This window comes from Macaca nemestrina, chromosome 8 (genome assembly GCF_043159975.1).
Source record: "Macaca nemestrina isolate mMacNem1 chromosome 8, mMacNem.hap1, whole genome shotgun sequence".
Taxonomy (NCBI): Eukaryota; Metazoa; Chordata; class Mammalia; order Primates; family Cercopithecidae; genus Macaca; species Macaca nemestrina.
In genome coordinates this window covers 94,187,627-94,200,835 of record NC_092132.1, presented here as the reverse complement: position 1 = coordinate 94,200,835, position 13,209 = coordinate 94,187,627, and the positions used below count along the sequence as shown (strand labels likewise).

General features: G+C 33.7%; 1 long non-coding RNA gene across 1 annotated transcript; it reads left to right on the top strand.

The window, feature by feature from the left end:
• The first annotated feature begins 1,320 nt into the window (after positions 1 to 1,320).
• On the top strand, positions 1,321 to 12,378 carry LOC139355679 (uncharacterized). The gene is made up of 4 exons (XR_011606520.1): positions 1,321 to 1,390; positions 4,333 to 4,431; positions 7,813 to 7,909; positions 12,120 to 12,378. It is a non-coding gene; the product is annotated as an uncharacterized lncRNA (long non-coding RNA).
• The last annotated feature ends 831 nt before the right edge of the window (positions 12,379 to 13,209 follow it).

Here is a 13,209-nt window from a genome sequence, read left to right as displayed (position 1 = left end):
AGTGATATTTCATTGTGGTATTACTATGTATTTTGCTAACGATTAATGATGTTGAGGGTCTTTTCATGTGCTATTGGCCATTTGTATATCTTTGTTAGAGAAGAAAATAATAAAAATAAGAGCAGAGATCAATGAAATAGAACACAAAAAAAGGGGAAAATCAACAAAACAGTAAGTTGATTCTGTAAAAGATTAGCAGATTTTTTAAAAGTCTAAAATGTTGGAGCAAGAGAAAAGAGAGAGAAAAAATACAAATTAATAATATCAGAAGTAATATATTGAATTTCAGTACAGATCCTACATATTTTGAATCCCTTCTGTCAGTAAATTACAAGACTTAGATAAGTTGTACAAATACATTGAAAAAATTAATTCATTAACATAAATGCAAGAATAAAATTAACACTGCATATTAATCTTAAGGAAATTACATTTGCACTCAAAACTTTCTATAGAAAAAATTTCCAAGCTCTAATTGCTTCACTGGTGAATTCTGCTAAAATTTTATGAAAGAGATCAATAATACATTTTTAGAAAATAGAAGAAAAATAGCTTTACAATGACATTATAAGAAACAAATGTTATAAACCAATTATTCTTCATAACATACTGGCTAAAAGAAAATAAACAAAAGTAGTATAAATCAAAACTATTATTAAACAAGAAGTATAATCCATTATTACAGAGTAGGATTTATATTAGAATTACAAGTTTGCTTTTACATTAATAAATATATGTATGTAATTTAATACTTAAATCATAAATAGAATAAAAGACTATGTGTAAGGTTTAACAAAAACTGTCCTTTCCCTTTCTTCATGAAAATTTGGTCTTTGGTTGATTCCCTGCTTTTGTTTCTATAGAAACTAATGGCATGCTTTACTAGACAATGCTGTTTATGGAAAAGCTGACCGTGGATAGATACATTGCTCCTGTAGTGGCAATTATAAATACAATATTCTTTCCTTATCCCCAATTTTGTTTCCATACCTTCAGTCACCCCACTCAACCATGGTCCAAAAATACTAAGTGGAAAATGCCCCCCAAAATTCCTAAGTTTTAAATTACATGTCATTCTGAGTAGTGTGATGAAATCTTGCCCTATTCTGCTTCATCCTGACTAGGATGTGAATCTTCCCTTTCTCCGGTATCTCCACTCTATGGGGATCTCCTGTCTGCCTGTTAATCACTTAGTAGCCATCTCGGTTAACAGATGGATTGTGGTGATATCACAGTACTTGTGTTCAAATCACCATTATTACTTAATGATGACCCCAAAGCGCAAGAGTAGTAGTAATGGCAATTCAGATATACCGAAGAGAAGATGTAAAGTGCTTCCTTTAAGTGAAAAGTTGAAAGTTCTCAACTTTATAAGGAGAGAAAATCAAAGGTATGCTGTGATTGCTAGCATCTATGGAAAGAACAAATTTACCTGTGAAATTGTGAAGAACGAAAAAGAACTTCAGACTAGTTTAACTGTTGTACCTCGACACCGTAAAATTACAACCACAGTACATGAAAGGTGCTTAATCGAGATAGAAAAGGCATTACATTTGTGGGTGGAAGACATTATCAGAAACATGCTCCTAATTATGGCAATTGGGTTCAGCACTGTCCATGATTTCCGGCATCCACCTGGGGTCTTGGAATGCATTCCCTGTGAAGCAGTGGGCACTGCCATATACTGTGTGGCCCTTCTATCTTTTGGCTTTTTTAAATGAGATAACTTGTGAATGGGCAGGTTATAGGGCACTGAAAACTATGGTTATGGAGCTATTACAGGCTTTTGGTGAGAGAGTGCAGCTTCTAAGCCAGCGGAGCTCCTACACCAATAGGAATTTTTGATAGAAATCCACATTTATGATTGTATATCTTCACTGCATTTTACCATGGGTCTTATTGCAGACACCGAATCAACTCTTTTTAGGTACATCTGTTTAATAAAAGCTAAAGAGTTTGATATATAACTCACTGAATCATGCAGTAGTTCTTATAATGTCAACATATTAAGTTTTGATAATCAGTTATTTTATTGGTGAAATATTCTATAGTTTTAAACATATATCTTCATTGAGAATCAAACCACGCATTTTCTTGATGGTGGGAAAAGAAATAGTGTTATATTTCAATAGATCACTCTAAGTGATTTATTGAAGTATTATTCTTTAAAAGTTACGCAATACTGATTAATTATCAATCAGGTCTGCAATATGTGAAATTGCAAAGCAGGTTATGGTGTATAATGATCTTACATGGTTCTCTTAATCTAATTGTAATTTTTCTTTATCATTTTCTCTACTAAACACTAAAATTACAAGTTTGTTCTCTTGAACAAAAAAACAATGTTAATGTATTCCTCCTGCTAAGATCAAACTATATTTTTTTGGTGACTGGAGGGTATGTGTCCTGCTGAGGTAACATAAATTACTACACTTCCCTAAGAGTGCTCAGTTACAGTAACAATCTAACCTGCCAGGTCCCAGCAGGAGAAAATGACTCACTTCTAAATCTAGTGAATATCCAGACACATTTAACATCTTAAAGTGTACTTTTACCGGATGATTTTTAATATATATGTCATAATATATATTATGACAAAATTATTTTATGGATTGTTATCCCAAAAAGAACCACTCAAATCTGAAGATTATAAGCACCTATTGATTAGTTACTCACACTTGTCAAGGGTTTAGAAGGTTATGGCAATTTAATAAAATTCACAGACAGTCTGGGCATGGCAGCTCATGCTTGTAATCTCAACACTTTGGTAGGCCAAGGCAGGCGGATCATGAGGTCAGGAGTTTGAGACCAGTCTGGCTAACATGGTAAAACCCCGTCTCTACTAAATATACCAAAAAAAAGTAGTGGGGCGTGGTAGCAGGTGCCTGTACTCAGGAGGCTGAGGCAGGATAATCACTTGAACCCGAGAAGGCAGAGGTTGTAGTGAGCCTAGATCACGCCACTGCGCTCCAGCCTGGCAACAAGAATGAGACTCCGTTTCAAAAAAAAAAATAAATAAAATAAAAAATATTACAGGCAGAAACAAATTTTTCCTCTTTTGGAAAATATACATTTTTATCTCCAGTCTCCAGAACAATATTAGGTGAATGTAGGCTATGATGATTTGAACTTTGATCTTTTAAATTTGCAGTGACACTAGAGTTGATATTTTGCCACTGAAACATAATATAACTGCATCTTGCTGGGAAAACATCAGGAAAAGTGGTAATTCATAATAGTATATTAATGAAAATCAGACTGACTCCTGACTCCTGTAAGGAAGGATGTTATAGAAGTTGGGAGGTATAAAATGCTTAAATTATCTTCATCTCTTCTCATTTCTCACCCTCTGCATCCTTATGCCCCAGGATGTTTTGGAAATCTCCAAGGCCAGCAGAAAAAGGCAAAATATTTTTCAAGTGCTTAAAGGAAAGTACTGTTAACCCAGAATCCGATTCCAGCAAAAATATTCTTCAGGCATAAAGGGGAAGTCATGACTTTTCAGATGGCGAAAACATACAGAACTTGTCCCCAATAGGTTTACCCTAAAAGAATGGCAGAAGGAAGTTCTCTAACGGTCAAGATCTGTGGCTAGTCAGTAGCCTAGTCAGTTCTTAGAACTGACACCAAAAGCATAATCCACAGAAGGAAAAAATAATAATATATAGAACTTCATTCAAATGTTTAAAAGTTCCTCTGCTAAAATTCTCATTGTTTTTTACCCACAAATAAGGCCTGTCTCTCTCTCTCTGCTTTGAAAATATTTTTCTTGGTTTTTAGTTTTAGAAGTTTGAAGATGATGTATCTTGCTGTGAATGTATTGGAGTTTATCCTGTTTGGTGTTCCCTCAGGTTTATGTCTTTTGCCAAATTAGGGAAGGTTCTAGCCATTATTTTTTCAAGTACTTTCTCAGTCAGTTTCTCTTTTTTCTCTCCTTGCAACAGTTTGATAACATGAATGTTAGAAATTTTATTACAACCTTCTCTGTTTCTGAGGATCCACTCCTTTCTTTTTAGTCTATTTTTTCTGTTAGTCAGATTGAATAATTTCAACTATTTTATCTTTCAGTTCACGTTTTCATTTTATGCCCCCTCCATTCTATTGTTACACACATATATGGAAGTTTTATTTCAATTATTATATTTTAAAGTTGAAAACTTCTATTTTTTTGTTTCTTTCCTGGGACTTTTCATTTTTTTTTACATTTTTATAAAGCAGATTTATAACTGCTCCTTAAAGTATTTTAATAATGGCTTCTTGAAAGTCTTTAATAATTCTAACATCTGTATCATCTTGGTATTGTCATCTGTGGATTATCTTTTCTCATTCAAGTTGCGATCTTCCTGTCTCTTGGTATGATGCATGACTTTCCATGGAAACAAGCTGGGATCTTCAGACTCTGCTATATCAAACATTTCTGGAAGCCTTAAGGTCATTATATTTGTTTATCACTATATTTATCATTATATTTGTTTATCCATGTTATTGAATGCAATTGCACTTTGTTCATTCATATCAATGTATAGTATTTCATTTCTATTGAGAGAGTACACTTATTATATATACTTTACAATATATAAATTGATAGGTTAGACTTTATTTCTGCATATACAGATAAACTTTATGTTGAAACCATTTTATATATTTTTTAAATCTTGAAGCTTATGAATAGCTCTGCAGTGATAATCCTTGATGTATCTTTTGGTGAATATATGTCCTTATTTTAGTTCACTGGCTACATAAGAGTGGAATTGTTGAGTCACAAAGTGTACATATACTCAGCTTTGACAGATACTTCCAAACAGTTTTCTGATATGGTTGTACTAACTTATTTCCCATTAGCAGTGTATGAGAGTTTCAGTTGTTCCATACTCTTGACAGCCCTTGGATCACTGTTTTTTTTTAAGCATCATTGGTGATTGTATCATTGCACTGTGGTTTTAACTTGCATTTCTTAGACGAAGACTACAGTGCTTCATGTGTTTATTGTACATCTGAGTATCCTCTTATTTGAAATATCTCTTCAAAACTTTTGCCCATTTAATGTAGAATTGTCTTTTTCTTTATTATAAATATATTGGAGTTCTTTATATTCTCTGAATATGCATGTGTTTTAGAATCTATATCTATACTAATGTAGATATAGATCTATATCTAAATGATTATCTTCTATGTCTCTGTAGGCTATCTTTTCAATTAATGTTATCTTTTGATCTGAAGTTCTTATTTATAAGTAAGTGTGATACAGCAATTTTTTTTTGTGGTTAGTGCATTTTTTTCCTCCTTTAAGAAATGTTACCTCCTTTAAGGTCATAAAAATATTCTTCTGTGTATATTTCTAAAGGTTTCATTGTTTATATTTATACCTATAATTTATATTTATATAAATATAAATCTATATATTTATATCTATGATTAAAGTGGAATTGATTATTGTAAACGGCATGAAGTAGAGACAAGAGATTTTTTAAATCTAATAGATTAAGAGTTACTTATTTACAAGACCATTTTTTTTCCACCATTACAATGCAGCATTACATTTTTTTCATTAACAGGTAAAGTACCCCTATTCCTGGATTCTATCCCTGTTTCAATTTCACATTGCCTCATTTACTATCACTTTATAATAGATCTTAAAAGAGAGAACATTAGGAAGTTTGAATAAATAATAATTTTAAATTATCTATTACAGAAAAATCCATTTTTATTCTTTCAATTTTTTAATTTTAATTGAAAGACAGCCTTGTATGTTTCAATCATGTACACATGGTGTTTTGAAGTTTATATATATTGTGGAATGCTTAAATCTAGCTAATAAATGCATTTTTTGTGATTTGATAAAAATACACAACTTCACATTCTTTACTCTTTCAAAAATAGAATGTATCTTAATTATAGTCACCTTCTGTACAAAAGATTTCTTGAAATATATTCCTTCTATACAATTGTGGTTATGTATCTTTTGACCAAAATGGATATTTTTCACATGTAATAAAATTTTTTAGTTTTTATTTCTTAATTACTAAATTTTATGTATAAAATAAAATTCTTCATGTGATTTTTAAAATTTTCTTATATCTAAGAGAGATGAACAGGTCTAATAGCATTTGGAGACAAATTTACATTTGTAAATATAAATTAGCTATTTGTTTGTTTCTGGATAGGTCCACAAACATATCCAAATATTTTTTGCAGATAAAGCTGATGATATCACATAAATAACCTTTTCTGCAAAGTTTATATTAATTATTAGGATATTTTATGAGAGTTTGCAATCTTATACAATCACTTATTACAATCTTACACAATATTTTATAAGACTTTTGCAATCTTATATGACCTTATATAAGATCATTATTTTGATCAATGATGAACTGCACATTCATCTCATAAAATTATAATGAAGAGGCTGTGCCTGGTGGTGCACACCTGTAATCCCAGCACTTTGAGAGGCTGAGATGGGCAGATTGCTTGAGCTCAGGAGTTTGAGACCAGCCTGCACAACATGGAGAAACCTCATCTTTACAAAAAATGCGAAAGTTAACTGCACGTGGTGGTGTGCACCTGTAGTCCCAGCTACTGTGGGAGCTAAGGTGGGAGCATTGCTTAAGCCCAGGAAATCGAGGCTGTAGCGAGCCCAGTGTTACTGCACTTCAGCCTGGAGCTGTTACCGCCCCTAGAGACCTTCTAGTGGGACAAGATGTGGAGTCGGAAGACAGTGATATTGATGATCCTGATTCTGAGTGTAGGCCTAGCCTAAGGTGTGTGCCATACATTTTTTTTTTAAGTGTGTGTTTGCAATTAAAATTTTAAAAAGTAAAAAATTTTAAAAAAGAAAAAAGTACATAGACAAATGATAGAAAGAAAGAAAATATTTTTGTACAGTTGTACAACATCTTTTGTTTTGTTTTCTTCTTCTTTTTTTTTTTTTTGGAGACAAAGTCTCACTCTATCGCCTAGACTGGAGTGCAGTGGCATGATCACAGTTCACTGCAACTTCTGCCTCCCAGGTTCAAGCGATTCTCATGCCTCAACCTCCCAAGTAGCTAGGATTACAGGCATCCACCACCACGCCCAGCTAATTTTTGTATTTTTAGTAGAGACGGGGTTTCACCATGTTGGCCAGGCTGGTCTCAAACTCCTGACCTCAGGTGATCCACCTACCTCGGCCTCCCAAAGTGCTGGGATTACAGGTGTGAGCCACCGCACTCAGTCGTGTATTGATTTTAAGAGAAGTATTATTACAAAAGAGTAAAGGAGTATAAAAAAGTTAAGTTTATAAGGTAAAAAAAGTTATGCTACGCTATGATTAATTTCTTATTAAGAAAAGAAACTTTTTAAAAATTAAGTGTAGTGTAGCTTAAACATACAGTGTTATAAAGTCTACGGTAATGCACAGTAATGTCCTAGGGCTTCGCATTTAGTCACCACTCACTCATTGGCCCAGAGCAACTTCCAGTCCTTCAGGCTCCATTCTTGATAAGTTCCCTTTATCGGGGTACCATTTGTCATCTTTTATATTATATTTTTACTGTACCTTTTCTATGTTTAGAAACACCAATACTTACCATTGTGTTACAATTGCCTACAGTATTCAGTAGAGTAACATATTGTATAGCTTTGTAGCCTAAGTGCAATGGGTTATACCATGAATCCTAGGAGTGTGGTAGGCTCTGCCACCTGTGATTTAATTATGTATTTGTCAGATCATATCCCCATTATTAAGTGACACATGATGATAAATCCTAATTCTGAAAAGAGTCAGGCATACTTAGGTACTTTTTTATTATCTCTCTGCACCTTGCCTAGCAGATTTAGCCTCAGGCCCTTGGCTAACTACTGACCATCCTGAATGATTTATGGCTTCAACTGCCCATGAGACACGCTCCCAGGGATTTCTGATCTAGAGGTACATAAATTTATGACTTAACTACTTTGATGTAAGTGATTGACAAACAGACACTTGTACAGATCAAGGAGCTAAATCAGTTTATAAATTTAAACCAGCCATATACAGATATGAGCATAAATAAATGATGCATAGAATCTTTGAGACTATCTCCTTATCCTCGGAGTACAACTATGTTGGATTTATATTGTAGCCTACTAATGATACAAGTTGGAAAGTTGTTGATGAAAACATCCACCCACTTTTCTTACAAACAAGGTTAGATATTTTCTCTTCCTTACATTTCTACAAATCTATGACTTGCAAGCTCTCTCTCTATATGCTCTCAGATAACTTATACTATAACTTATATCTATAACACTTTGGTACTAAAAACTGCTAAGCTATTATATGTACTATGCAAATATATAACATAAATACTATGATTTTCAATGGTCAAGAGTGTTACTTAAATTTTATTTAGTTGAATTCCGTATAGACCCCCAAGTGATTAATTATATGTGAAAAAATATAATTTTAACCAAGATAATGTCAAATAAAAATGATATATAGGATTAGAGAAAATATATCAAGAATCTGCTCTTGAAAGCCATTGTAAGTTGTCAAATAACCACTAAAGAGCGAGACTCTGTCAAAAAAAAAAAAAACCCACAATGATATATCATTTTATGCTAGCAATAATGGTTATTAGTAAAACACCAAAACAACAGATATTGATATGGATATGGAGAAAAGGAAACATATATTGTTGCTGGGAATGTAAATTAATTTAAACCCCATGGAAAATAGTATGGAGATTTCTCAAAGAACTAAAGACAAAATGACCATTCAACACAGCAATCTTACTATTAAGCATTTACCAAACAGAAAATAAATTGTTATATCAAAAGGGCAGTTGAACTTGCATGTTCTTCACGGCACTATTCAAAATAGTAAAGGTGACCAACCTGAGTGTCCATCAATGGTTGACTGAATAAAGAAAATGTGGTACATACCCACCACGGAATAGTATGCAGATATAAAAATGAACTAAATCATGTCGTTTGCAGCAATGGGGGTGGAGCTAGAGGCCATTATCCTGAGTGAATGAACTCAGAAAACCAAATACTACATGTTCTCACTTACAAGTTGTATCTAAACGATGGGTAAATGTGGTCATAAATGAGAAAATAATAGGCACTGGGGACTCCAAAAGGAGGGGGAAGTTGAAAAACTAACGAGTACCAGGTTCACTATTTGGATATTGGATACATCAGAATCCTAATCCCCACCGGTATGCTATATACTCATGCAACAACATGTACCTTCTGGATTAAGATAAAATAACATAACATAAAATAAAAGTTTACAGTTAAAAAAAAAAAAAAAAAAACCTGTTGCAGCCCAGCACAGTGGCTCACACCTGTAATCCTAGCATTTTGGGAGGCTGAGGCAGGCAGATCACGAGGTCAGGAGTTCAAGACCAGCCTCACAACCATGGTGAAACCTTTTCTCTACTTAAAATACAAAAATTTGCTGGGCCTGGTGGCACGTGCCGGTAATCCCAGCTATTTAGGAGGCTGAGGCAGGAGAATCACTTGAACCCAGGAGGCGGAGGTTGCAGTGAGCCGAGATGGTGCCACGGCACTCTAGCCTGGGAGACAGAGTGAGACTCTGTCTCAAAAAAAAAAAAAAAGAAAAAAGAAAAAAGAAACACCTGTTGCTAAATCAGCAGTCTGATTCAGAAAATATTTACTTATTTTACTTCAAAATTGACCCCAAGTTTTGTACTCATATCCATTAATATATTATCCAGTTTTTTTATGCAATCATTATTTTACTCTGAGGCAATAAACATTTCTATTTTTCTTTGGAGTGCCAATTTGATCAAAGTTGCAATTATCCGTCTAAAAGCAATGTTTAATATACCTAAATTGCTTGTTTCAAACATAATTTATTGATGAAACAAACATATTTCCAGCTCTTTTCTCAATGGCCACTTCCACTAGAAAGGCTAAAATATAAATAAAACATCAATATATAATTATGGTCTTGTAGTTAAAGACAGCCCTGTGACATCATTTTGGTCGAAAAAGGATTTATAGAATTATAATGGCAGGGTATAGAAGGTGTTGGTGCTTTTAGAGTAAGGGGGCATTCACAGCTGGTGCTATTTCTCACTCTCCTTCCCAAGCTTCCCCCCTTTATGATGGTCATGATGTTTCGGACGATCCCATGTGTCTCACAGGAACGAGCTGACAAGCATAATGGAATGATTTCCAGAATGGCTACGTGAGGGGCTTGGCAATTCTCTTCCCCGTAAAACAACCAGTTAACTGATAAAATATACAAGAAACACCCACTTACCTTAAAGTCTCTGAAAACTGATCTAATTTCATGTAGCAAATGGAGAAACAGTTATTCAAAAATACCTGCTAACTTTCTGTGAGAACAGCAAGAATCTGTAGCATTTACAATCTGCTTCAACTAACTTCCCATGCATGTTATAAGGAGTCTCCACCTTGACAGTACAACCAAGGAAGAAGGATCCCTTTTCTCACTGGTGGTAGCCTGAATAGTATTTCGCTCACGTAGGAACATGGTACTGGTAACTATTATCTCCCATACCCCAGCTCTCTGTGTAGAAGCCTTAATCTGAGAAGGCACAGAAAGAGGACTAGGTTTCCCTTCCTTCACCCAGCTGACACACATAGGGCAGAACCTCTATCCAGACACGTTAGCCTAATAAAACTAGGACCCATATCTTTCCGGCCACAGCTAATGGTATGACAGAAGTTCATACTAGGAAAGAATGATGGGAAGACCAGGGGCTATCAACCCTCTCCTCCACCCCCATGTCCACTCATGGAACAATGGTGTCATTCTTGAAAAGAAAAATATAGTAATCAAAACACCTGAAAAATTTAAGCTATAGAGAGGAAAAAAGAAAAGGAGGTGCCAGAACCTGCCTTAAAGAGAGTGCAGATCTTAGATTTAGTGAACAAAAACTTCAAAAACAGCTATTATACATTTTTTCAAAGGACTACCAGGAACTGTATCTAAAGAATTAAAGTATAATGACAAGTTTTTATCAACTAGAGAATATCAACACATAAATAGAAATGATAATGAAGAATCAAATGGGAATTTTAAAGTTGACAAGTACAATAATAAAAATTTAAAACTTACTGAAGGGCTCATCAGTAGATTTGAGTTGACAGAAGTAAGAACAAATGAACTTGATAAAATTAAAAGGTAATTAATGATCAGAAAAACAGATAAGAATGAAGAAAAAGTTAACAGAACCACAGATAAATGTGGGACAACTTAAGCAGTCTAAAATATGCACAATAGGAATACCAGAAGAAGAGAGAGAGAAAGGAACAAAATACCATTACAAAATAGTGGCAGACACTGCAAATTTGATGAAAAACACAAATACTCTACATATTTAAGAAAATAAACAATCCCTAAGTAGGATAAATACAGAAATATCCCCACCAAGAAGCATCATAGTCAAAAGGTTAAAAGCCAAATATAAAAAGAAAACTGTGAAAGCAGCTACAGAATAAAAATTCAGGCCAGGCACAGTGGCTCATGCCTGTAATCCCAGCACTTTGAGAGGCTGAGGCGGGTGGATTACCTGAAGTCAGGAGTTCAAGACCAGCCTGGCCAACATGGTGAAACCCTATCTCTACTAAAAATACAAAAAAAAAAAAAAAAAAAATAGCAGGGGTGGTGGCTGGCGCCTGTAATCCCAGCCACTCAGGAGACCAAGGCAGGATAATCGCTTGAACCCAGGAGGTGGAGGTTGCAGTGATCTGAGATCGCGCCATTGTACTCCAGTCTGGGCAACAAGAGCAAAACTCCACCCACCCCCAAAAAAGAAGAAAGAAACAATAAGTTCAAGAAGTTCTGAGATGGCATATTAAAAATCCTGAAGACAAAGAGAGTCTACCAAAAATCTTATTCCCAGGTATACATATTATTCAAAAATGAAGAAGAAATAAAGATGTTCCAAAGCAAGAAAAACAGAAAATTGTTGCTAACCCACCTGCCTTAAAAATATACTAAAGGAAGTTCTTCAATGCGAATGTGACAACAGATGGTAATATAACTATACACACTCCCACATATCAAAATAGCTTCAGTAAAGGTACTTTTGTTGATAATGATAAAAGACAAAATAACTGTATGATAAATTGTCTTTTTTTTCTTCACTTATTTACAGGGCAAAGAGACTGAATTAGTCATTTTTAAATTTCCCACAAAGAAAAGCCCGATTCCAATGGCTTCACTGATGAATTCTACCAAACATTTAAAGAAAACTTAAGACTAATAATACCTCATAAATTTTCAAAAAGTTGAAAATAGAGAGTACATTCAAATGTAATTCTATGAAACTAGAATTCCTTGATATTAGAACAAGAAAAAGACGTCACAAGAAAAACTGCAGACCAATGCCTCTTATTAAAATAAACATGAAAATTGTCAACTCTTAATTATCTGAAACCAGTGACATGCAAAACAGATTACACACTTTCAACAAGTAAGATGTAGCTCAGAAATGAAAGACAGGTGTAACGTGTGAAAATAAATCAACGCAATATGCCATATTGATAGAATAAAGGACTAAAACCACACTACTTAATCTGAAAAGACCCAGAAAAGCCATCAAACAAAATCCAACACCCATTCATAATAGAAACACTAGACAAACTCAAAGTAAAAGTGACCTTCCTCAATCTGACACACAGCATGTATGAAACACCCAGAGCTAATATCATAATAAATGAAGAAAAATAATGCTTTCACTCTAAAATAAGAAAGAAGATAATGATGTTTGCTCTCACCGCTTCTGTTCCACTACACGCTACAGGTTCTAGTCAGAAAATTTAAGCTAGAAAAAAAAATCCAGATTAGAAAGGAAAAATAAAACAATGTCTATTTACAGATGACATGGTATTTTATATCTACAACCCTCAAAATTTACTAAAATACTAATAAATGGGTTCACAGAGATTAAATGATACAAATTCCACATACAAAAATTAATCATCTTTCTATACATTGGCAATGAATAAAGCAAAAAGGAAGTTAAGAAATGATTTTATTTATAATAGCATCAAAAGGATAATAAAATACATAGAAATACATTTATCAAAATAAGTGCAGTATTTGTAAACTGAAAACAACAAAATATTGTTGAAAGAAATTAAGTTCTAAATTATTCATATGGCAATGAGTTAAGATTATTAAAGTGACAATACTCCCTCAAATTTTATCCATATACCATGAAATTCAAAATTCCAACTAGATTT